Here is a 22,694-nt window from a genome sequence, read left to right on the forward strand (position 1 = left end):
CTTTCAAGGCGTACTTGTTGGGCCTGGAAGCCTTTGATCAATATATCAAAATGGGGTTGCTGGTTCATGGGTTGGTTACTGTGGAGCCTAAATATATGTTTTGATTCTTTTGCCTTCTACTTTGAGAGTTTCTTATATCCGGCGGTTCCGAACGTTTCAGACATGTTTATGATCCTCTTTGAGATTATAAACTCTGCCCTCCTAATACAGAAGGGAAGAGGGGAGAGAATTTGGAACTCAAAGTTTTAAAAACAGATGTTCAAAAACAAAAAAAAAGTTTTTGCATGCAACTAGAAAATAAGATACACAGGCAATGGAGCGTAGAAATTTATCTTACCCTACAAGAAAGAAAGGGAAAAGTGGATGGGAGGGAAGTGGGGTGACAGAAGGGAGGGCTGACTGGGGAACAGGGCAAAATCAAGGCAGAAAACTAATTATATTAAATAAATCCAGGCACAGTGTTTTATCCTCTGTACCACCTAGCTGCCTTATAAAGTAGTTCAGAAACCTTAAGATGCTATAAAAAAATAATTATAGCACTGAAATATTTTACTATCTTATCCCTCCCATAGAGGGTGACAAAAGTTTAGAATGTCATCCTTTTTTTAGTATAGAGCATGATAAATATCATTGCTAGTCATGAGCATGTGGTAGTTATAGGGGAAAAAGCCATGGATCACACATACCCCTTGATTCTAAGTTGTAAGGCAATCAAAAATAGTAGAGGATTATTTAAGGCTTCCCATCTGGTGTCCATGTGGTAAATTCCTCTCTGCTCTGAACCCAAACTCAAGTTCTTGGCAAAGTCTCCAAAATGCTGAAGGGAAATATTTGAGCGGAGATTATACAGATGAACAGAGATGGTTCGGAAAGACCCATGCCATCTTTTCACACAGTCCTCAAGATTTAACAAATCATCACATTCTTTCAATTGTGGTCACAAGAAAACCTGCTATTTTTATGTGTCATTTAGTAGCACACATGAATAGGAAAAATATAATTAAGAGAACTGAATTGGGGATCAGAGGACTGGGACTCAAAAGCCAGTTCTGCCATGCCTTACCTGGGGCAAGCCTCCATTAATCTTCCTGGGTCTCTGTTTCTCCAAATATAATATAATGAGGGGTCAGATGAAATTATCTCTCAAGTGCCTTCCAGCTCTAAATCTATGATCCTATGCACTCTGAACTTCCTCTACCATGCCCCAGATTTTCATCTTGAAGCACGCTCCAAACCTGGAATGCCCGCATTGGCAGTGTCTTCTGTCCCGGTAGCCTCTCCCTCTGATGGGATGGCTCCTACCAGAACCTCCATTTAAAGAGGGCACCCAGGCCAGTTATGTCTCATTCCTCTCCGCGCTGCATTCTAGACTTCCTTTTTCAGCAGTCTTGGGTACCTTTGCATCTCTTCCTTTTAACCTTCTTTTTGTTTTGTCTTCCTCCATTAGAAAGTAAGCTCTTTGAAGGCACTGACAACTTTTCCTTTTCCTTCTATCTGTATTCTCAGCACTTAGCACAGTACCTGCTTGTACCTAGTAAGTGCTTAATTAATTTTTGGGTCTTTTATTGACAATTACTATTAATAAATCTCACTATTATTAATGGAACATTTAATTACATTTGTAATCATGCCTCCAATGATTTTTGTAGGCTTCACATATTACTAAACTCTTCTTTTTTAAATAAACTCTTCTGGAAAATATTAAATTAAGTGGATTGTCATCATCTGATTCTATGACTTCTTTTTGGAGCCATTCTTCCCATAAGCTTAGGATATTAGGCCCTTTAGCATAGAAATACCTTCCAAGATAGGTTAAAATACAGAGATATCTGAGGTCAGAGCAAAACCCTCTCTTCAGTTCCCCAAAGCTTTGGTTGAAATTATTTATAATTTTGTCCTGGGCTTCTTCCATTGGGGCTTCAAAGCATTTGTGTATATGTATTTTTTCTCAGTCATGAAGACATCCTTTTTTTTTTGCAACATTTTGGCATGCTGAAGAGGTGAGACTGTGTACATTTGGACATCTGGGAAAAAAGCACAAAATGTATATGTGGTTGTTTCTTGATGGAAAACTCATTATTTTGCCAATTATTAAATATAAATCCTATTAATGGTCATTCTCAGCATATACTACAATCAGGTGCTGACATTTTGATACAGTGTTAATGGGACAAGAAAAGAAAGGAAATGCATATTTCAGAAAGAATGCCATTCAGTCAGCGTAACCAAACTTTCGCTTCCAGAGATCTTTCAAGAAGAGAGAGAAATCCTTAAAATCTTTCCAAGCACGTGGAATACATGGAGTTTTGTGAAGCACAGAGGCTTTGTTTCTGGAGAACAATACTGTTTTTATATGATACAAAAACTGATAGATCTAAGGCCCATTTAACTACATACTATATTATATTTGGTTATATGTAAGTTTACACTTTGCAGCCCCATGCTAACCCTTGGAATGCTAGAGGTCTTATCCCCAGTGGTTGAATGATTTGCCTACAGCCACAAAAATGCTAAGTGTCATCAGGTCTTTGTGACACCAAATCCAGCCCTCTACACATTACAGCATGCTGCCTCTCCTAAGTTTCTGTCTCTTTAACTTCTGATAGCACCAATTCCCAAATCATGCCAGGCAGAGGATTTTTTCCTACTGTTAATCAAAAAATGAGTGCACAAATTCTTCAGTTATCTTTTCTAACCCTCAATGCCAAATTCGCTCCTATAGTTAACTCCCCTCTCTTGCTGTTTGAGATATTGCTAGTGTCCTCAGACTGCCTATGTGACCACGGACAAGGAAGTCAATAAACTTTTAGATGCCTCATCAATTCTCCAAGACCATAAATTGCAGAGAAAGTAGAGCTCTGCATTGGTAGAGAGGGTGGCTCCTCATCTAGGAGTTCACTTTATCAATGAAATAACAGATCTAGTTCTAGGGTATTTTGAAAGACAGTGTGGTACAGTGGAGACCCACCTTGGATCTTGGGAAATATGCTTCTGAAACATTCTGGCCTTGTGACCCTCGGCAAAATATTTAAGGTCCCCACACTTAGCAACATCACAAATCAGGAGAGGAGAAAAGAAAACAAGTTTCTTCTTATCATAAAAGAAAATTTAAAAATTAAATCAATGCCACTTGGCATGGTGGTACACATTGTAATCCCAGCTATTGGAAGGCAGAGGATAGAGGATCTCTTGAACTCAAGAATTCTAAGCATCAGTGCATTAAAATAATCCAGGTGTCTAAACCAAGGTCAGCATTCATATAGTGAGCCCCCAAGAACAGATGGCTACCATGTTGCCTGAAGTGGGGCAAACTGGCCCAAGTAGAAAATGGAGCAGATCTAGGATTTGGGGGTATGAGCCCAATGTGGCATAATGTGGTATATGCAGAGAGGAAAAAGTAAGAGGCTGGAACTCTGAAGAAACAATCACAGATCCAGCCTTGAGTGGCTACAGAAACTAGCAAGAATTCATAATAGCTAATAACAAGGATATATCCCACAGTTCCAGAATATAGGACCCAATAAGAAGTAAATAAATCCAAGTCTATTCAGTCAATCAATGTGTCTACTATGTGCCAGGAACTGTTCTAAGCACTGGAGATACAAACAAATGCAAGACGCCCTCTGCTCTCAAGAAGCTCACAGTCTACCACACTTATTCTGAAACCAGTCTTCAGAACTGGGCAGAATGAATACAGAAAAACAGGAAGGGTGTTGGGTTTATAGTCAGAAGACTTAGGTACAAATATCAGTCTGCATCTTATCTAAACAACAAATTTCACCTTTGGGACCTTAGTTTCCTTGTCTATAAAATAAGGGAGTTGGACTAAATTACTCATAGGACCCTGTCAGCTTTTAATATATATTCCTATGACCTTGCAAAAGTGTGGACACAGGGGGCAGAGCCAAGATGGGGGCTGAGCCAAGATGGGGGCTGGAAAGCAGGGACTTGCCTAGGGCTCTCCCCCAGGACCTTCCAAACACCTACAAAAATGGCTCTGAACAAATTCTGGAACTGTAGAACCCACGGAACGGTGGAGGGAAGCAGGGCTCCAGCCCAGGACAGCCTGGATGGTCTCTGGGTAAGGTCTATGTCACAGAGCTGGGAGTGGAGCAGAGCAGAGCATAGCACAGCATGGGCCATGCCAGGGTGAACCAGAGCAGGAGTTGGGCAGAACAGGCCCTACTGCCCTGAACCAGTGAGCTGTGGCAGTTACCAGTCTTTTCAACCCATGAACACCGAAGACAACAGAGAAGGGTAGTGGGAAAAACTTCTGGGACAGAGTGAAAGGAGTTTGTGGTTCAGCCAGGGCCCCAGGGGCAGTGGAGGAGGTGCAGCTACAGAACTACAGCTGCAGTTGCTTCTTGCCCCAGGCCCACCTGGTGGGAGGAATTAAGTGGCAGATCAGAGGAAGAGTGCAGAGCTAGGTTAGATCTGAGTTGCATTTCGGTTGGCGGTTTGTGGGAGAGGAGGAACACTGGTGTGGCAGAGCTTGCTGTGCAGAAATAGCTCTGAAAACAACAGTGCAGTCCCTCAGCCTTAGGAGAAAGTACTTTCTACTCTACAAGCAGTTATACCCCAACAAAAAACTCAAGGGTCAAGTAGTTGGCTAGGAACATGAACAGGCAGTGAAAACAGACTCAGATTCAAACTCAGACTTTTGAATCTTTCTTTGGTGACAAAGAAGACCAAAATATACAGCCTGAGGAATCAACAAAGTCAAAAAGCTTACATGAAAAGCTTCCGAGAAAAACAGGAATTGGTCTGAGGCCATAGAAGAGCTCAAAAAGGATTTGGAAAAGCAAGTTAGAGAAGTAGAGGAAAAATTGGGAAGAGAAATGAGAGTGATATGAGAAAACCATGAAAAACAAGTCAATGACTTGCTAAAGGAGACCTCCAAAAAACTGAAGAAAATAACACCTTAAAAATAGACTAACCCAAATGGCAAAAGAACTCCAAAAAGCCAATGAGGAGAAGAATGCCTTGAAAGGCAGAATTAACCAAATGGAAAAGGAGGTCCAAAAGAACACTGAAGAAAATACAACCTTAAAAATTAGATTGGAGCAAATGGAAGCTAGTGACTTTATGAGAAATCAAGATATTATAAAACAGAAATAAAGGAATGAAAAAATGGAAGCCAATGTGAAATATCTAATTGAAAAAACCACTGACCTGGAAAATAGATCCAGGAGAGATAATTTAAAAATTACTGAACTACTTGAAAGCCAGGATCACAAAAAGATCTTAAATATCATCTTTCAAGAAATTATCAAGAAGAACTGCCCTGACATTCTAGAGCCATAGGGCAAAACAGAAATTGAGTTGAATATGAAGGGATGATATCTAAAAAAATAAAATCCAATTAAGGGATGAGAGAGAAATGTATTGAGAGAGGGAGAAAGAGAGAGATAGAATGGGGTAGATTATCTCCATAAAAGTGTCAAGAAAAAGCAGTTCTCTAGGAAGGGAAGAGGGGGCAGGTGAGGGGGAATGAGTAAATCTTGCTCTCATCAGATTTGACCTGAGGAGGGAATAACATCACACTCAATTGGGTATTTTACCCCACAGGAAAGAAGGAGGAAGGAAATAAAAAAGGTTGGATGATAGAAGGGAGGACAGATATGGGGAGGAGGTAATCAAAAGCAAACGCTTTTGAAAAGGGACAGGGTCAAGGGAGGAAATTGAATAAAGGGGGATAGGATAGGATAGGAAGGAGCAAAATATACTTAGTCTTTCACAACATGAGTATTGTGGAAGGGTTTTACATAATGATACGCATGTGACCTGTGTTGAATTGCTTGCCTTCTTAGGGAGGGTGGGTGGGGAGGGAAGAGGGGGCAGAATTTGTAACTCAAAATTTTAAAAGCAGCTAGGAAATAAGATATACAGGCAATTGGGCATAGAAATCTATCTTGCCCTACAAGAAAGTAAGGGAAAAGGGGACATGGGGGAGTGGGGTGACAGAAGGGAGAGCTGACTGGGGAATGGGACAATCAGAATATATGCCATCTTGGAGTGGGGGGAGGGTAGAAATGGGGAGAAAATTTGTAATTCAAACTCTTGTGAAAATCAATGCTGAAAACTAAAAATAATAAATAAATTAATAATAATTAAAAAAATATGGACACAGCAAAAGGAAAATAACCATGCAAGAGGTGTGGCAGAATCATGTTGTTCTCGGCTGCCAACATTGCTGGGGGCAGTCAACCAGAGCCTAATTGAATCAGGGTCAAAATTCCTCTGATACTGAAGATCAAATACTGGCTGCCAATCACAGTCTATGTGAAAAACGTTGTTGAGGAATAACAACTTGGTACAATTTCATAGCTGTAACAACAAGATGGGAAGGACCCAGTATACTAGGGAATTCTTAATATGCAGTGACTTTAAGCAGCCTGATGTTCATCTACCTAAATGTCCTATTTAGTAAATTTTATCTCTTATTTGACCAAGCCATTTGTGACTGGCACGCACACGCACACACATACACACACACACACACACACACACACACATTCTGCCTTGTATTTTTAGGAGGTCAAGGAACTCTGGGTAGGGGCCCCATTAGGCTGTGCTTGCCTTTGCAGAGTGGGACAACTAGTCTGGAATCCTAGAAAGATGGGGGAGTGAGAAGAAACCTAGGGTGCAGCTCCCCCCACCACCCCAAACTATTAAAATACCCCCAAATGAAGCAATATAACAATGACAAAAAAGAAAAAAGTTCAAAAAACCCGACACAATTTTTTCTTATGGATAAAGCTAACTGAAGACCAATCACCAATCTGTTGTTTCTGTTTACACTTCCATTGCTTCCAACAATAAGTACAATGTGAGGTCTGAGGGAAAAGGTCATTATTAATATGACAGAATAGGAAAGCTTCATAAAGTACATATTCCTCCTAATCCCATTTGTTAGCACAGTCTGAATTCACCCAGCCCTGGGCAATAGTGTGGCTACTGCAATTTTAATTACTGAACTCTTGAAATTACATCTCTCCAATTTCCCAGGGAGAACCTCACTACCAGGGTCTGTTAAAGCCCATGAATCAAGCCAACTGTAAGGCTCAAAAGAAGGAAAAAGGACAGTTGTTGGAGGAGCATGGACCCTGAAGAATAAGAAAGTCAATGGGGGAGGAAGGGAGAGAATTACAGAAACACAGTATTGATTAACATTAAATAATGCAATGCTGGAGAAAATGTTATTATTCATCCTTCATTTTCAAAGAGGACCAGTGACATCACGGCATGATGCCTTGATTCACATACGAATGGGATTTAAGTGAGGCAGAGTTGCAAATCTTATCTCCCAGACAAGATTATAAATTCCATTCAGAAAAGTACTGAGTAATGAGCATTTTCTGGCTACCTCACATAACAACACCTGTACTGGGCATCCAGCATAATAAATGGGTTTAAAAACACTTACGAAGCAGTAGGTAGACAGAGGGGCAGCCTTGGAGCCAAGACCTGCCTCTGGTCCTGTCTCTGACTCTCACTGCTCCTCTAAGATTATGACTGTCTAAGGCAACCTCTCTAAGATTGTAGAGGGAAGTTACCGCACTGGGAACTTTCCTACAGAGAGTTCCCTATGTTAATGAAAGCACAGAGCTAGAGAAAGAAAGAAAGAAAGACAAAAAGAAAGAAAGAAAGAGAAAAAAAGGAAGGAAGGAAGGAAAGAAGGAAGAAGGAAGGAAAAGAAAGGAAGAAAGAAGGAAAAGAAAAATGGAATGAAGAAAGAAAATTACTTATTAAATCAAACAGCTGAATTTAACAGCATAATTCTTTAAGGATCCTTGCAGTTCTGAATTCCCCTGGGTGCAGGCACCCATCACCTTGAACCTGAATTATTGCCATAGCCTTCTGATGGTCTCATTGGTTCAAGTCTCTCCCCACTCCAATCCATCTTCATCTCAGTTACCATAGAGATCTTTCCGAAGTACATGTCCAACTATATAACCTCTCTCCTCCATTCAGTAAACTCCAATGCCTCCACGTTACCTCCAAGATCAAACTGGCCTCATCAAGCCTTTGGGATCCATGGCGTGCACATCAGAAGTACAAGCCCGATGGGTCACACAGAAAGAAAATGTAACTTGAAGCAATTTAGGTAGAAAGAGAAGGATTTGGCAGATTTTAGGCTACAAACTTAACATGAGTCAACAGTGTGATAAGGCAGTCAAAGAAAAAGTTCCTGTGATTCCAGCTTGGATTAAGGAAGCATGACTTCCAGAAGATGAGTGGTGATTGTCTAACTGTACTCTGCCATGGTCAGACCATATCTAAAGTGTTCTGGTTACTTCTGGGCATCATATTTAACTAAGAACATTGATAGACATGAGAGCATCACGAGCAAGATGATGAGAATGACGTAGGACGTTGAGGTCCTGTCACATAAGAGTCTCTTGAAAACAGTGGGGAAGTTTAGCCTACCAAAAAGAGACATGGAATACACATGGTAACAATATTTACACTTACAAGAATATATGTATCTGACTTGGCCTCAGAAGACTTTACTAAAAACAACAAGTAAAAGTTGCAAGGGGACACATTTATGCTTGGTTTCAGGAAAAAATTCTACCAATTAGAACTATCCACAAAGGGAATGACTTGCCTTGAAAAGTAATGAGTTCCCTCCCATTAGAGGATGACCATTGTTCCAGTACAGAGCAGAGATTTTTATTTAGGTGTAGTTTGGATTGACTGGCTTATGAAGTATTTCCCAACTCTGAGATCTGGTGATAAAGGACAAACAATTATAAATTGACTTAAGTTTTACTTTTCCGCTGGTTACTTTGACACCATATAGACAAAGACATAGTAAGCCTAAGTCACAAATATTGCCTAGTGACATATTAACCACAATTTGCCTTTTTGGAAGGTCCCAATGGCCAGGAACCCAAACCATTGGCTTTTTCACTCTCTTGGGTACAAGAAATACAGTGGCCAACTTCACCAATTATAACTTGTGGTACTTGACTCTGGTTGCCCAGAGTTCTAATAGATGCCTAAAGGAAATCTTTAATTTTATCTTGTAAGCTTGTATGAACTACCACCTCAAGAGGCCATGAGAGAAGACATTAACAGAATGGAAGCAAATAAAGCCACTGGGTAAGCCATGTCCCTTAATTACTCACATATGCTATTTTAATTTACAACTAGGGTTTTCAAAACTTTTCAGTATTCGAAGCAAAGCATTTCCCTAAAGGGCCAATTATTGGCATCCTAAACAGAGATGGCAAAAAGCAGTGAATTTCAAGCAGGAGGAAAAGGGAGCATCAAGAACTCTGGGAGAGTTCTAGCACAATCTTTATTTGCAATTGCAGGTTAAAGAGGAAATGAGGGGATCCAGCATGTCACGTCAGTGAGGACACTAGATCATTACCATCTACCATGTCAAAGAATAATGATAGAGACTTTACTAGTGACTTAATTGACATAAACAACTCCAACGTTAGGAAATTCCTTCAACTAAAGTTGGTCAGTACCTTCTCTGAAACTTACAGTTTAGAGAGTTGTGTAGAGAAGTAAAAAGTTATGTGATTTCCCCAAGAACATATTGCTGGTCAGAGGCAGAACTTTAACCAAAGCTATCCTGGATTTAAAGATAGCTCTTTATCCATTATACCATACTGATTCCCATGGACCTAGAATTTCAGAATATATGACAGCAGGAGGGATGTCAAGGAAGTTAACATCATCGTTTGGTCTGGGGCCAGCTAGATATAGTTCATTCTCACCAATCTCTACAGCATTGTCCCAGGGTGGTTGTTCCATAGCTGAGTGGCCTGTCTCCTCCAGGGCATGATTTCTGGAATTCCTGTTGAGATGTTACAGGAGGAGCAGGAAGGAAATTGAGAAGAAAGCTAGGATGAAACATGGGGCAGGCTAGGCAGAATTTGGATCTTACCAATCAGAACAGCCCAGCCATAGGGTGGTAGTGTTTTTAAAAGGAGTTCACTTTATAGTTGGGAATAGCAGAATTATTTTGAGAATAGAAGACATATTAGTTGCATGTTAGAATAAAAGAAAAATCAGGGATATGATTCTGAATTTTAGGAAGAGAATTTCAGTTTTACCCATAATAAGATGACCTTTCTTTTTCCTTCTCCTCTCCTTCACAAAGGTTTGGTGTGTCATTCAATGAGGTTTTGCAAACGGATTATGTCACATACATAGATGAGCTCTTGTCCTTCATCAATGCAAAACCCAACTTGTTATCTATGCTCCTGGAGGACCCACTACTGGCTTTTGAGGTTTACTTTGGGCCACTTACCTCATACCAGTACCATCTGACTGGCCCAGGGAAGTGAGATGGAGCCAGAAATGCCATTCTGACCCAGTGGGACTGGACAATCAAGCCAACAAAAACTCGAGTTGTACAAGAGCCTCCAGATGCTTTTTCCTACCTACTCAAAGTCTTCAGCTTTTGGCTCTACTTGTGGCTGTATTTCTTATTTTCTAATAGCTGAAGCCTTTGGTTCCTTAGAACAAATGCACAGGGTAGTAGAGTAATCTCCTAGATCCTCCATCAGAGCAGAGCTTTCCCTCCTGTGCCTCTTTCTCAGGATAACTAACTTGAGACCTTACTCTTCCCACCTGGAATCCACATTCACTGCAGAAACTCTATGAAAGCCCTATTGGCCAATAGTCTCCAGGGGGTACTTTTCCCATCCTTGTCCCTCTCCAGCTGTGTACTGACCTCTATATTCTACCTACCTATGGGGAGGAAACAATCTATAATTGGGACCTATGATTATGATCATTGTTTCCTCTTTATTATCTGCATCTAATGCCAGTGGAATAAAATAGTTTTTCCTGATTTTGGTAGTTTTAGAGGACTTACCAATCTCAGTGTCTACATTTCCTTCTCCTTTGTGAAAACTTGTTAATTTAATTCATGTACCATAGGCAGCCACAGCTTTACAAATACTAGGTCTCTGTAGAAGTTATATGCTATGCTTTTCACTGAAGAACAATAAAACAAGCAGTGAACATTTTCAAATGTTCTTTTAATCTCTTTATTGTCGGAAGAAGAGGAAAGGATATCAAGAATGAGGGGAATCGGGAGTGAGGTAGAGAGAGAAGAAATGGGAGGTAATGTCTACTCAGGACCAACATGAAGAGTAGGTGGATTAATTAAATATTTAAATGGCATGTACACACACACAACTACACACACATGCATAGACTGGTTTCTCAACCTGTATTAAGTTTCTGTGAGCCCCAGCTCAACCAGTATGAAATCATTTGGCCTCATAATTTGGGAGTAATTCAGTCCTTCCAATTGGTTTCAAATGAATTCAATGTCCCAGGAAGCCAACAGACCTACCTCACTCTCATTAGCCTATGTATGTGATGTCACTTCCTATCAAATGAACACTGACTCTTAGAGCTTCATCTTGTGACAATATTCTATATTCTAAGGAATTAGGGGGAGGTTCTGTTCAGATTCATGACTCCAAACAATACTTAGGCTCAGGACTTATAGAAGAATAATGCAATTCTCCATATCTTTTACATACTGGATTTCTAGAACTGCTTTTCACCACAAAGTTCAAGCTATCCTTCCCATAAGAGAGATTACTGACATCATTTATTACTGTGCTAGAAAGTGAATGAGCAAAGAGAGATATTCAAAGAGGGAAAGCAGGGAGAGAGGAAAAAAAAGAAGGCAGATTAGGGAAGCAAAGTAACTATGGTATCAGACAATAGAAATTATCTAAATTGGACCTAATATCAGCTAGGTCTGCACAAAGTACACCTTGGTCATTGTACTAGGAAGATCACAGACTTAGAACTGGATGAAAACTGAAAGCGTTTTTAATTCTATCCCCCTCACATTACAGATGAAGAAACTGAGGCAAATTGTAGGCAAGGTAGTAAGTGGTAGAGTTAGGATATGACCCAGGGTTCTCTAAACTGCTCTTCCCATTGTGTCATGTTTTTTTTTTGAGTTGGTTTAATTGTACATCTAAAATCAACAAGAAAGATATTTCCATGGGACACCCAGTCATTTCATTTTGCAGGGTTTGTGGTTAGCATTTGCTAAATGACCAAATATGAATATACTTACAGTTTATACATGAATATTTGTTGCAGAGAATGAGGAAATCAAGAAATACTATCCAGAACTCATTAAGATCCTCTACATCAAGTGAACATATGACTTTGCAAGACATGGATCTTCTTTCCAGCCTTAAATACCCTCCATAGATGTTATGGTGGAAACTTGATGAGTCAGAAGTAGCTGTCTCACATAGAACAAAAGACAACCCATGGGACCAGAGAAGGGCAAATGTTACATTTTTCAAATAAGAGAAGTAGATGAAGTCTGCAGACTTTAGGCCAGTGAGGTTGACTTTATTCCTGAAAAAAAATTTCAAATGTATTACTAGAGGAATGCTGCATAAATATTTAGAAAGGGAAACAAAAATCACTAAGAACCCTCATGACTTCGCCAAAAATTGATGTTCCTAGACTAACTTCATTGCCTATTCTAATATTAGACTGATAGAATGGGGGAATGTTCTGGACATAGTAAACCTATCTTTTAGTAAAAGTGACTGGGCTTAAAAAAGAAAAACATCAATTCTACCAGCCTGTGAGACACACTAATATCTCAGTTAGATAGTTTTTTTAAAGGGAATCATTTAATATTATACATTTGCATAGTTATTTAAAAGGAATGATTTAATGTTATACTTTTAAATAGTTGTTTAAAGGAATGATTTAATATGACACATTTACATTTAAATAGTTATTTAAAAGGAGTGATTTAATATTATACATTTAAATTACTGATATTATTTGTTCAGTTCTCTTTTTTACTACACCAAGAGATGTCAAATACTCCCCTACACAGGCAGCTTATTCCTTAACACTCCCAAGTGTGGCTGAACCAGATTAAAATGTACTTGGGAAATAGTTAACAAAATAAATCAAAGTAAATAAATAAAATCCAAATAAATCAAAACATAAATAATGTTAATACTATGTGGGTTTCTAAGGCAATATGCCACCAGAAGGTTTCCTTACTCATGTTAGCCCCATTTCTATTTGAGTCATAAGCAGAATAGGAGAGGAAAAGAGACTGAAACTGTTTGTCACAATAGAATGTTTGAGATTTTGAAAGAATTATGAAATTCAGCTTTCCTTACTGGTCTTCTTTAGGAATGAGCTGCTGACCATGGTTTGCCCTAGACCAAAGCTTCTTAAAATGTAGGGCACAACTCCATGTCGGGTCACATAACTGAATGTGGGACCACGAAATATTTGGCAATAAAAGGTTTCTGAATGTACAACAAACAAAAAGTAAATCAAAATCAAATGTGGAATAAATCTGAAGTGTTTCTGGCATCACTTGTCCATACTGCATCATGAGAATTCACTGGAGCCTTGGTTCTGAACACACAACATGAGCACCTTGCACTGTGCATGCGTTTACACCTTGCCATCAGTGACAGAAACAACTTGGCCAGAAACAACTTGACTCAGATTCAAGACTATTCTGTATTATGAATTGCAGGGGGTTTTTTTTGGCACATACTAAGTTTTCTGTTGTTACGAAAATGTCATATTTTAATTACAGAAAATAAAGACTTTTAATATTTTTCTACCATCATTCCTCAGTATGTAAGTATCAAATTATTATATCTTTTTATTATATTGCATTAGAATGTTTGATTTTTAAAATCATTGTTATCTACTTCTTTTACAAAAACACGTTTAATTGCAGCAAGTAAAAACAAAAAGTCTTTAATAATCACCATAGTATACATATAGAAATGTGAACATCAATTTTTTAAATTAAGTACAAACAAATGTAATTTCATAAACTAAAGCTAGTATTTATTTGAGAAATTATTAGCAATATTTCTTTGTATTTTAGAACAAAATATTTTTGACTATGGATAAGTGGTTAAATTTAGAAGAAGGGAAGTAAAAATACTGATGACAGTGTGGCAGAGTCTTCACTACCAGATTGTAGCACACCTAAATTGACAAGAAAAATAAAATATTTCTCATTATTTTTGCAATATGGCTTTAATTCTAATAATGATGATGGTAAGGAAAAATCTCTTTGCTTAATTTGTAATGAAGTTTTGGCTGCAGAGAGCCAAACAAAAATGACATCTTCATACCAAGCATGCAGCATGTTACATTAAATCAAAGGAATATTTTGAATGACTTTTAAAAACTTCAAATGAATAAAAATAATGTTTTGCGAAATTTGTTACTGTCAAAGAAAATTATTTACTTGCATCTTATGAAACTTCTTATTTAATTGCAAAAAGGTCTACTCAAAGGGAGATCTCATGTTACCTGCTGCTAATAAAATGTCAGAAATAGTTCATGGAGAAAAGTATGGGGATGAAATTCCTAAAATTCCTTTATTGAATGACACTGTTTCCAAAGGAATTTCTGAAATTAGTAATGACCAATTCTGGCAGCTTATTACCAGGCTTAAGGGCAGTCCATAGTTTGCCACTCAGGTAAATGAAACAAGTAATATTTCTGACATAGGCCCATTGTTACTTTATTTAACATATATTTATTTATGAGGAGTTATTATTTTGTTGTCCTTTGGAAGGGCACAGAAGAGGAGAAGATATATATGTGTGCATGTGTGTGTGTATACATACATATATACATACATACATATATATATATCTTAAAGTCAATTAATTTTTCACAAACTAGGTTTTACAGTGGAAAAATTGCACTGGAGACTTCTGGGGGTGGAGCCAAAAGGGCAGCTGGAAAGCAGGGACTTGTGTAAGCACCCCACCAGGTAGGTCCCTCCAAAAACCTACAGAAATGGCTCTGAACAAATTCTAGAAGTGCAGAGCCCATAAGATAGCAGAGGGAAGCAGGGATCCAGCCCAGGACAGCCTGGAAGGTCACTGGATGAGTCTATCACTCACAGAGCTGGGGGTGGAGGAGAGCAGAGCCCAGCGTGGGTGGAGGCAGGGCCAACCAGAACAGGAGTCAGGCAGAGCAGGCCCTAGTACCCTGAATCAGTGAGCAGTTACCAGACTTCTCAATGCACAAACACCAAAGACAACAGAGAAGGTTAGTGGGAAAAGCTGCAGGGGACAGAGTGGAAGGAATTCGTGGTTCGGCCACTGCCTCAGTGGCAGCGGGGGTGGTGCAGTTACAGAACTACAGCTGCAGTTGCTTCCAGCCCCAGGCCCACCTGATGGGAGGAATTAAGTGGTGGATCAGAGTAGGAGTGCACAGCCTGCTTAAGATCCCAGTCAGGTCCTGGCTGGCAGTTCTTGGGGAAGGAGGAGTGCTGGTGTGGCAGAGCTGGCTGTATAGAAATAGCTCTGAAAACAACAGCGTATCCCCTCAAGCTTGGAACAAAGTACTCTTTACTCTACAAGAAGTCATACCCTGAAAAAAAACTCAAGGGTCAAGTAAGTTGGCTGGGAACATGGCCAGGCAGTGAAAATGGACTCAGATTCAGACTCAGACTTTGGAATCTTTCTTTGGTGATAAAGAAGACCAAAATATACAGTCAGAAGAAGTCAACAAAGTCAAAGAGCCTACATCAAAAGCCTCCAAGAAAAACATGAACTGGTCTCAAGCCATGGAAGAGCTCAAAAAAGATTTGGAAAAGCAAGTTAGAGAAGTAGAGGAAAAATTGGGATGAGAAATGAGAATGATCCAAGAAAACCATGAAAAACAAGTCAAAGACTTGCTTAAAGGAGACCCAAAAAATACTGAAAAAAAATATTGAAGAAAAATTGCACTGGAGTCTGTACAGATATTGCTGGAACAATGACGGTTGAGAATGTTGGATTTGTAGCAAAAGTTAAAGCTGGTGGCAATGAATATGTCACTTTTTACTCAATGCAAGATCCAACAGGAGGGACTCATAGCCAAAAAAAAAAAAAAAATCACCAGAGTTAGATGTTGTGCTTCACGATACAATGAAAATCATTTACTTCATTAAAAGTTGTGCCTTTAGGAGTCATTTGTTTTCAAACCTTTGGAAAGACATGGGCTCCAATTACAAAAGCTTATTACTACATGCAGAGGTAAGGCGGCTCTCAAGAGAGTAACGTTTAAACCGATTATTGAAAGTGAAAGATGAAATTGTTCTATTTTTGACTGAGCAGAAATATGATTTTGCTATTTTTTGATAATGACTTATGGCTTTCAAAAGTGTGTTATTTGTTGGTTATTTTTGGAAAACTCAATGAAAACTCAAAATGCCACTTCATGGAAAATATTGTCACATATTTATGCTAAAAGACGATATTGAAGGTTTTGCTAAAAAAAGTTAACATATGGAAGAGGGTTGAAATGGTTTTCTAGAAATGTTTAAAACTACAGATGATTTTATAACTGAAAATAACTTTCCTGAAGATTTAATTGTAAGAGTTAAAATAGATTATCAGAATTGCCTAGAGACATTGTTTCAGAAATACTTCCCTTCAAATTTTGATTCTAAAAAACTAAGTCAAGTTCATAAGCCATACTCAATTGAAATAAAAAATGTCAGTCATCTGCCATTAAAAGTCAAGAAGAATTTGTCAGATTATAAAGCAACACGGAATTAAAACTTGAGTTTCCTGAAAAAAAAATCATTAAATAAATATTGACTTGGGATTACAACAGAATTTCCAACAATTTCTGAAATGGCCTGAAACATACTTCTGTGGTTTTATACTATGTATTTTGTGCAAAGTAGCATTCTCAGCATTAATGATTATGAAATCAAAATACTGATCAAATCTGAAAAACATTGAAGATGCTCTATGTCCTGCAGTATCAAATATTCCACCAAGATTAAATTCATTATGTAAAAATAAACAACCACATGCATCTCATTAGTATGCAAACTTGCTTTTATGTTTAGTAAATAATAAAATTATATGTATACCAAAGAATTGTTTTAAAATAATTTTTTTTTGATTTATTCTCAGTTAGTGTTTGATTTGTAGATCTATTTTATATAACTACATACCCAGGGTCACATAAAAATTTTTCAGGCAAAAAGCGGGTCATGAGTAGAAAAAGCTTGAGAAGCCCTAACCTAGACCATTTTCTGGGACTGAGATATCATTATGTAAGCTAAGGGTGGAGATGGGTGAGGTCTGGACTTCCTTCCCTTTTTATCACAAGATTCTAAACCAGATGTAATAATTCTGGAAGTAGATTGTCCCTTACAAGAACAAAGAAATATAATAACAGAAAGACAGTGTGGACAGCCTTTAATAGTTTTAACTGAAAAGAATATTTGATGTGAGTTGGTTGTGAAGGGATGATGTCTAAAACAGAAAATTAGGGGTGAGAGAGGAATATACTGGAAGAGAAAGACAGAGGTGGAATGGGGTAAATTATATCACATAATAGGATCAAGAAAAAGCTTTCACAGTTGAGAGTCTGAGTGGGAAGATGAGGAGAAATGAATGAAATTTACTCTTATCAGAACTAGCTTAAAGACAAAATAACACACACACACACACACTCACACACTCACACACATATACACACTCACTCCACAATCAAGTCTAGAAATCTATCTTCCCCTACAGGAAAGTAAATGTGGAAAGAGATAAGAGAAGAGGTGCAGGGTAGAAGGGAAGGCAGATTAGGGGAGGAGGCAGTTAGAAGCAAAACACTATTGAGGAGGGATAGGGTGAAAGGAGAGAGAGAGAATAGAATAAATGGGGGTGGGGAATAGGTTGGAGGAAAATACAGTTAGCAATAGTAACTGTGAAAAAAAATTGAAGCAAGTTTTTCTGATAAAGGCTTCATTTCTCAAACATGCAGAGAACTGGGTCAAATTTATAAAAATAAGAGCCATTCCCCAACTGATAAATGATCAAAAGATATGATCAGTTTCCAGATGAAGTAGTCAACACTATCTATAGCCATATTAAAAAATGCTCTACCTCACTATTGAGAAATGCAAATTAAAACTATTCTTAGGTACTACCTTATATCTATTAGGTTTGCTAATAGGATAGAAAAGGTAAACGACAAATGCTGGAGGGGATGTGGGAAAAATGAGACACTGATGCATTGTTAGTGGATATTAATGAGACACTATGAGACATTAATGCATTGATTCAACCATTCTGTGCAGCAATTTGGAACTATGCCCAAAGGGCTATAAAACCATGCATACCCCTTGACCTAGCAATACCACTACTAGGTCATTATACTAAAAGAAATATAAAACAAAAATATGTACAAAAATATTTATAGCAGCTGTTTTCTGGGGGCAAAGAATTAGAAATTGAGGGGATGTCCATCAGTTGGGGAATGGCTGAACAAATTGTGGTATGTGATTATGATGGAGTACTATTGTGCTATAAGAAGTGATAAAAAATAAAAAATAAAATAAAAATTAAAAAAAAGAAATGATGAGCAGTATGCACTAAGAAAAACCTGGAAAGACTTGCATGGACTGATGCAAAGTGAAATGTGCTCTATACAATGTAACAGCAGTATTGTAAGGTGGTCAGCTGTATATGACTTGGTTATTTCCAGCAATATAATGATCCAGTACAACTCTGAAAATACTTATGATCAAAAATTCTATCCATCCCTGGAGAAAGAACTGATGGTGTCTGAATGTAGATTGAAGCATACTTTTTTAAAAATTTTTTTATCTATCTTGAGAGTTTTTCTTTGGACTATGTTTTCTTTCGCAACATGACTATTATGGATATGTTTTTCATGACCACATATATATAACCTATATCAAATCACTTGCTTTCTCTATAAGGGGTAGAAGTGGACAGGGAGGAAGGGAGAGAAGTTGGAACTGAATTTAAAAAAAAGAACGATAAAAATGTTTTTACAAGTTACCTGGGAAACATGAAATGCTAAATAAATAAAATTTTAAAAAAGAAAACGATGAAGAAGTCTGACAAGAAACTAGTGAATTTAGAATAAAAGACAGGGACATGTTCCATGACAACATTTTCTCTTTTAAAATGACAGATTTGGAATCAATTAATCAAATGGGCCATTTAATAAGCCCTCTCTATGTGCCAAGTACTATGCTAATCATTGGGAATACAACGAAAGGTAAAAGAATGTCTTCGAGGAGTTTACCTGCTAATGGGAGAAATAACATTAATACATAGGCATATTCAGAAACAAGACATTTTAGGAGGGAAGGCTTAAATGGCTGAGAGAGCTGGGATGTCTCCCTACCCAAAGTAAGGTCTGGAAAGAAGCCAGGGATGTCCAGAGGCAAAGGTGAAGATGGAGAGAGAGCATTCCAGACTCAACAGACAGTCAGTATAAAAAAGAATCAGATTATGGGGGAAGGGGAGGAGAAATAGGGCACCTCATAAAAGAATGAGACCCATCCCCATCACCATAAGTCATCTAACAAAGGCTGAATGGGCCCCTCATCAGACATGTTATCTCTAGGATTCTGGGTCGGGTATGAGTTGGATTAAGTTACATTTGAGGTCCCAGCTAACTCTAAGATTCTACAAGGGTGTGGTTCATTGCTCCTATAACTCTTTGTCCCTGTGCCTGTTTGTTATCTCTCTAAATATCTAAATCTGGTTTCCCCAAGCCCATTTCAGCTTTGCTTTTCCCTTTCATTCATTCCAAGTCAGCTGCCTCTGCATTCTTCAAGTCAAAAAGCCATGTCAACAAGCATTTATTAAATAAGTGCAGGTGCCAGGCACTGCAAAATGCACTGGGGATACAAAAAAAAGTCCCAAACAGTCCCTGATGTCAAGGAGCTCGCAGTCTAATGGAAAGGAGACAAGAATATCTCTGGATAGTTCTTCAACTTTCAACTCAATTCAAACACTATTTAGCCAGCCCCTAGACTCAGGATCCCCATTCTGCTACAACGAGAAGGAAAGGGAAAATTAATTTATATAGCACCTACTAGAAGCCAGGGACCATGCAAAGAGCTTTATAAATGTTGTCTCATTTGACTCTCACAACAACCCTGAAAGGTAAGTTCTGTCTTTATCCCACTTTTACAGTTGGAGAAACTGAGACAAGCAGAGAGTAAGTGATTTTCTCACTAACAGCTATTAAGTATCTGAAGTTGAATTTAAAATTGAGTTTTCCTGACTTGAGGTACAACACTCTATCTACTATTTTTTTCTGGACTTGATCCAGCTTGTCAATATCCTAAACCATGGGGTTCAAAATTGGACACATTACTGTAGATCTGGACGGAGTCAAAAGGGGCCATTGTCTCTTCTTCTATACATTATGCTTCTCTTCATTCATCTGAAGTCCATATTAGCTTTTTTCAATTGTATTATCACTCATACTGCCCTTGCAGTTTACTGAAACAGTACGAAACATTTTCCATGCACCAATTTCTTTTTAATTTTTAAATTTTTTTTCAATTAGCAATCATTTCTTTTCTCTTCCTTCCATTGAGAAAGAAAAACAAAGCCTTTGAAACAAATCTGCATAGTCAAGCAAAACAAATTCCCATATGTGTGATATCCCCAAACACATAGGTCTCATTCTGCATCTTAAGTTCATGACCTCTCTGTCAGGAGGTAAGTAGCATGATTCATCAGTGGAGCTCTAGAATCATGGCTGGTTGTTGCTTGATCACATATCTTAAGTCTTTCAAAATTATGAGTAGAAACAGGAGAATAAGCTGTACAATCACAATATTGTAGACATGATCGCCTTTGAAAGACCTGCATCTTTTTCCAAATAAAGAACTTTCTAGCCACATCTCTCTTATCTGTTAGTTATGTTTACTATTTGGGTCTGGGGCATTGCCTGCTGAAAGCAGCCTGAGCCATCAGGGATTCTAGCGGCTACACTTACCTAATCAAACTGAAATACACAGTTGGTTGTTGATAGCAGAGCCAAGCAGATAGGCACCGTTGAAGCTTCCTGTTTTGGCCAGGAGGTATTTAATCACTTTAAAGTTATATCTTCCCCCTCTTCACTGCTCCACACCATTAAATCAAACAACTTTTTCAGTGGCATTATCTGTTTCCCTTAGCATTTACTAATTAGGAAATAAGCAGAAAATAGCATATGCTCAAAGATCAGGTTACTGAGGGCTGTACCATGGATTAAGGCACAATATAAGCAGCCCAACAGTCCAGATTCTGACCCAACCTAGGTTTGTATGATTTGATTCTAGTACAAAGACCTACCCAAGGAAGGAAGGAAAAAAGAAAGAAGGACGGAAGGGAAGGAAGGAGGGAGGGAAGAAAGGAGGGAGGGATGGAAGGAAGGAAAGAAAAAAAGAAAGAAAATTACTTATAAAATCAAATTGAATTGAATTGAGCTGCATAAGTCTTTAAGTTCCTTGAAGTTCTAAATACATTGATCTTATGTATTCACCCTGGTGCAGGTATCCGTCCATCACTTTGCATCTGAATTCTTGCCATGGCTTTCTGATGTTCTCCTTGGCTCAAGTTTCTCCCCACTCCAATCCACCTTTGACTCAGCTACCAAAGTGATCTTTCCAAGGCAGATCTCGAATTATATCACCTCCCTCCTCCATTCGGTAAACTCCAGTGTCTCCACGTTACCTCCATTTTCAAATGTAAAATCTGTTTGGCTTTTAAAACCATTCATAACCTGTCCTAGCCCCTCCCTTTCTATTTTTTCAATCTTCTTATGCTTTATCCTCTTCCTCTCAATCTATAATTCAGCAACATTGGCCTTGTTTCTGTTCTTTACACATAACTCTCCATCTCCCAATGCTACCATGTCTGCCATACTGTCTCCCATGTCTGAAATCTGCTCCCTCTTCATCTCCACCTCCTATTTTCCTTCAAGAATCAGAAAAAAATCTTATTTTCTACAAGAGACCTTTCCCAGTTCCTCTCCACTAATGATTGCCCATGGTCACACAGGTATTGAATTAGCATATCCTTTATAATAGTGCTTCATGTAGGAATCCCTTTATCAGTTTTAGTCACTCTGGAAAGATATTATTTCTTATGAGATTACTTCCCAATTATGTTTAGACAGACAGATATAGATCTTATTACTTACCTCTTAACTCTACCATTTGAATGTAAGCTGCTTGAGGATAGAGATCATGTTTTTGCCTGTCTTTCTACAACCCAGCACTCAGCACAGTGCCTGGAACATAGAGTACATTTAATAAATGCTCATTAACTGATTGAAATAAATTGTATTTTTTTTTTATAAGCAAAGTAACTCTGATAATGGGATATAGATACTAGCTCTGAAGTCAGAGAACCTAATCTCCACCTCTGACTCTGATAGATACTACCTGTGTAATATTGGGTGAAAAAGCTTGTCTACATGGCCTAAAAATTCCTTTCCAGCTCTGGATCCATGACCCTATACTCATTGATATGAAAAACATGGCAACTTACTACAATAGTGAAACTTATTAAGTCAGTAAAACAACCTTCTCATGAAGCAAGAACATAAAGGCCATGCCAACTCTTTATGTGTATGACCATGAGCAATAATAACAGAAATAACAATGACTTACACTTATATAGGGCTTTCCATTTATTAAGCATTTTTTCTATCCGGTCACTTCTCCTCTCTTGGCTTCAATTTCTTCTCTGTGTTGTTGTTCAATCATTTCAGTCATTTCCAACTCTTCATGACCCATTTTAGGGATTTTCTTGGCAAAGATACAAGAATCGTTTGCCATTTCCCTCTCCAGCTCATTTTATAAATGAAGAACTGAAGCAAAAAGGTTAAGTGATTTGCCCAGGGTCACATAGATA

The sequence above is a fragment of the Trichosurus vulpecula genome, chromosome 4, assembly GCF_011100635.1.
Source record: "Trichosurus vulpecula isolate mTriVul1 chromosome 4, mTriVul1.pri, whole genome shotgun sequence".
In the NCBI taxonomy this organism is placed as follows: Eukaryota; Metazoa; Chordata; class Mammalia; order Diprotodontia; family Phalangeridae; genus Trichosurus; species Trichosurus vulpecula.